Raw genomic sequence first — 5,474 nt, 5'->3', positions numbered from 1 at the left:
TTCCCTAGTCTCTTGGAGAGACTTTCTTGATGATTCTTTGTTGCGTATTTCAGGATAGCCTTGATGGATAGTATCGGTTTTTTTATATCGTTGCGTTCAAGTTTAGCCCGTCGTTAGGGAAAAATGGAATTTTGTATTATAAAGGGACCGAGACTTATATAGGCTGACTACGTGTCCCGCTAAGGGAAATCAGGTCGCACGTAGTTACAATTACAAAAGGAGAAGCGATTCTACTTAAGTACGACTGAACCCTATAAGGGTTGCCTACGTATCTCCCCATAGAAATCAGATCAGAACGTAGTTCTGTTACATGATAATCAAAAGGGAATCCAATGCCCTTAAATACAGGACTATATTGCCTACTTCTGAGTTGATCAACTTGGATTCATCTCTACCGCATTCCCACTAAAGTTAGCATTTCTCTGTAGAGTGGCTTATATGAAGGCTTTGCCAGCTCTGCGTGGAGGATGGTGTCCCTCATGGCATATACACTTCTATTTTCATGAATGGGCACCGGACCATTATTTTCATTTGGTTGCACTCCGACACATTGGATTGCCCCCTCCTTGATCAAGCACTCAATTCTATGCCTTAACCTATTACAATCTTCAGTATCGTGCCCCTGAACTTCAGAGTGGAAAGCACATCTCTTTCTTTCATCGAGCCATTTAGGTAATGGGTTAGAAATCTTCCCAAGCTCGGTTTGCAACAAATTTGCACCTCTTAATCTCTCAAACAAAAGTGTCAATGGTTCAACAAATTGATTACGGCTTCAATTGCGCTTACCCTTTGAATTTTGTCTTAACGCAAAAGGTTTCTGATTTTTATAAACAGACACTTGGATTGGTACACGTTGTCGTGATGGATTTTGGTAAGTGGGAACTTGGGGTTGAAGGTAATTTTGTTGGATATCGTAGGCATAATGTAGTTTGTGATTCGATATTTGCATCGGTTCGTTATCAGGATTTTGAAGTGATTGGGATGATTCAGGTACTAAGTGGTGCAGTATCATAACAGATACTTCTTCTTCATTCTCTACCTTGGCACCTTCGATGAACTCTAACCGAGTAGACTCGCTCGAGTTGTTTGTCGACTTAATCTTTCCAGAGTTAATTGCCTCTTCTACAAAATTCCCTATTTTGACGCAATCGAAAAACTTCTGCCCCAACGTGGACATTATTTTTTCAAAATAAACCCCTTCTTGACTGCGGATGAAATACTTCGGCAATTCACTTTCGTCCATTGGTGATTGAACTTTTCCTGCCTCGGACCCCCATCATCAAGCATATTCCTGAAATGATTCAGAGGGCTTCTTCTGTATACTAATGTGGGAAAGTCGATCAGGTGCGATTTCTGTGTTAAACTTGAAACGATTCATAAAGTCTTCAGTCATGTCGCTCCATTTATGCCAATGACGAGGATCTTGTTTGGTGTACCAAGCGAGAGCCTCACCAGACAGACTTCTAATGAACAACTTCATTATGAGCTTCTCATTTTTGCCAATCCCTACTAATTTATCACAATATGCTCTTAAATGAGTATGAGGATCATCGGTTCCATCAAACAAGTCGAACTTAGGTGGCCTGAACCCGACTGACAAATCAACATCTGGATGGATAGATAAATCTCTGTAGTCCAAGCGCTTGTTACCTTGAGTTTCTTGAAGGTATTTCATCGTCTTCTTTAGATTACGAAGCTCACTTATGATTATGTCATCCCCTTCTTTTGTCCTTGTACTTATCGAAAGCCTACTTTTAGCAGGCATGGTGAAAACGGATGTCTCACTCATGCACATTGGAGAAATATATTTTTCTTGAAAGGTAGCATGATTTGTTTGTTGAATATCACAAACAGATGTGACAACATTAGGATGTGGGGAGCAATGAGGAAATTTATGGGAGGTGATGGGGGTGAATGGGGATGATGGATTTGTTAAGCCAATAGTTATTGTGGGAGGTTGTACTGACTGATAGTTTTTCAGGTATTAGAGTTCCTAGCGACGAAAAAATAGGAGGTTGCGGTAGAGTAGTCATGGATGAATGTGTGGGGTCCGTTCCTTGGTGTAGTTCTCCTCTTAACGTCTCGAGTTGTTGCTCCAAAAGAATAATACGTTCATCCTTATCTTAGATATCTTCTTTTTTTAAAGTACCTGATATGTTTGCTAGTGTTGGAACACTTCTAGTCGGTTGACGACATTGGTGTTCATTCTTGGGATATATAGCTTCAGTCGGCTAGTTCTACCGATCAACACAATCAACCTCTGTCAGGGGATAATGCAAACATAAATGAAAGTTAAAGAGTTAGTTCATGTCGATGGACAAGCACATTTCAGGTAATGTCAAGTAAGTGTGTCTTATATTTTGAAGCCTCTTTTTGCCAGAGGTAGGCCTTCGTTCAAATAAACTGATATCCATGAATCTAGATTTTGATATATTTTGGATTCAAAACAATTTTAAGTTTTCTTGAAGAGAGATTTATCCAACAAGGGCGGCTGAGAGAGGCCTTGGTGATGGTATGAATCGATAAAAGTAGGCTGAAAATGATGCCTTTAAAGAGCAAGTGTCTCAGGCCTAGTTATTGATGAATAAGGATCTTGTGATAGAGATATCAAAAGCGAGAGAAGTATTAATGATGGCTCACACTCATTGGCTAGATGAATTTAAAAGTGGGTAGAGATGAATAATATTCCACATTCATTGTTTTGAAGAAGGATGTCAAATAAATGCAGAGCTTTGAATAATATTCTACGTCTGCTGAATAGAAAGAAAGAACCAAACGTTGGAAGAATGCTTGATGATATTCCAGTCTCGTTTGGATCAAAAGAAGTTAGACGTACGTGAGGTTTTTTAGTGATATTCCATATCTGTGGACTTGAAGAGAAAGTCGAACGAAAGCAAAGTCTTTTAGAACACTCGACTTTCATGGACTTTGGAATATTGGTGATGCAGAGTTTTAATAATGCTCAGTATTCAAGAAAGGAGTGTCAAATGTTGGTGATTTTAGGTAATACTCTATATTGACTTGAAAATTATGTCGTATGAAAGGGGAGTAAAAGAAGGTCAATCCAATTGTTTTGAATCCATTAATGTTCACTTTCTGGACTATCTGAATCAATTCTCACGCAAAATACGTTATAAAGGTTTCATAACCTTCTGACTAAAGGGTGACTTCCTAGTTGCGAAGACGATACCTTGGACCATCCCGCCTAAAGTTTATGCAACATGACCTATTACAAGAGGAAGATTTTTCCCTAAATGTTTGAGAGTGGGACTGAATATCTACGAAAAGGTACACTAACCTAATTGCACCGACTCTGAAACTAAGGAATCCAAAAAAGGTTTGGAAGAGTGTAAGACACCCCTCGCGTGAACCACAGTGTGTGAATTGTGTACGGCCAAAGACTCGATAGAAAATGCAAGTGATAAAGCAGTAACAAGCAGTGTTGTTTAACAAATAAGGAACGCAAGTTTGGATTTGACTTGCGTCCTTTCACATAGAGCATGATATAAAGGTACGTAAAGCAAATAACATAATAAAGAATAAAAATCCTAAACTAAGCATGTTAAGGTTGAAACCTAAGTTCATTAGTCCCCAGTATAGTCTCCATCCTGTCGCGCCCTATCTCGAACCGTCCAAAACAATACACAGCATGTGGTGGCGTTTAATGACTCTTGGGATTTGAATTTTTTTTTTAGAGTCGCCACCTAACTTTTAGGAAAAATTAGGAAAAACCATTTTTATTGTGAAACTTTGTTTTGGTCTTTCGAAAAACCTTTTGAGATTCTGAGTAAGGGTTTTGGTTACTCGAAGGGAAGGTGTTAGGCACACCTCAGAACCTATCCGAAGATAGTCCTTGCGCTTAGTTTAGGAAAATATTAGGAAAACTTTTAATTTTTTATTTGCTAAAATAGCAATAATAAAATTTTATTATTATTTTTATTTGTTTTCTTAAAAGGGAAGGAAATATACGGTATAATAAACATGACAACTACCATGTACAAGGAAGCAATATATTGTTGCAAAATATATGTATTGAGTACTTTTAGAATACAAATGGGTGGTAATATGATTTACACATATTAGAAAGTGCAAAATATTGCAATCTTATAAAGAAATTTTAAGACATGCGAAGTCTAAATATATAATTAAAATATAAACAAATATGTTCTTTATGACTTGAAAATTTATTTGCGAGATGTATATTTAAGGGTATATGAAAGATTATGAATAGGTTGAAATTAAATAATAATAATAATAATAATAATAATAATAATAATAATAATAATAATAGTAATAGTAATAATAATAATAATGAATTAAAATTATGACGATAATTTCCGTATAAATAATAATAACAATAATAATAATATTGATAATTAAAAATAATAATTGTTATAGTATAACATAATATACCTTGTACGTGGTAGTGGATGAATATATATACCTCACATTTTCTATCATGAAAACTCAAATAATGTTAAAAAAGTAAAATATAACGCAAAAATTAGAATTATTTATTGGAAAAATATGTTAAAGTTGGTAGTGGACTCTATAAAAAATAAAAATTTGATAATGTGCTTTCTCATTAGTTTTGAAATTTAATATTTTATTGTTATGTTTTTAAGAAAAAACATGGTGCTTACTATTTAAACATATTGGTGATGCATTTTCAAAAGAATTAACCAAGTATGATAAAATGATATTATTTTCTTAGTGATAATCTCATGTTATTCATGAAAGTCGGACGCTAAAACTACATGTAAGAGGATTGATAAATAATAGAATAGCGAGGATTTGATAATCAAGTAAATCTATCTCAAACAAACTTAACAACAAGAGTTAGTAATTATTCTAAAAATATAACACAACATAAAATACAAATTAAATAAAAAATGATAAAAGAATAGTAATTTTGGTTTAGGAGCTTAGGCTCCTAATTTGTGGGACTCCAAGGCTCTGCGATCCTAATTGCGGTTGACCCGATGTTGGATCAAAATGAATTCCGATACTGATACAAGATCAACAAAGGAGACACGAAATACACTTCAAAATCACAAGATCAAAGATCCGAGGACCCTTTTGAAGACCACTCTCAGATTCACTAACTAGAACAAAATGAAGAGATAACAAGGTGTGAATCACACCAAAACAGACACATCAATAATAGATAATCAACAATATAACAAGAATAACAACACTAGGATAACAACAATCCAACGTTACGAGATTACAAGACAACAAGAACTAACGGTTTTCCTAAATAACACTAACTAAGACATGAAATGTAGAGATAAAAAGTGAGACATACACTACAATAAGACCCAAGAACCCAAAGATATATTAAATCTAAGGACCCCTAAGACTTACAATAGCAACACCACACTCTTACAAAGACACAAGAGGGATTCCACCGTTCAAGCACCATCGTTTTCAAGCAATACGCATTCACAAGTGAGTCCACACTTGCTCATGTC

The sequence above is a fragment of the Capsicum annuum genome, chromosome 6 (genome assembly GCF_002878395.1).
Source record: "Capsicum annuum cultivar UCD-10X-F1 chromosome 6, UCD10Xv1.1, whole genome shotgun sequence".
Lineage (NCBI taxonomy): Eukaryota > Viridiplantae > Streptophyta > Magnoliopsida > Solanales > Solanaceae > Capsicum > Capsicum annuum.
This window is presented reverse-complemented; position numbering follows the sequence as displayed.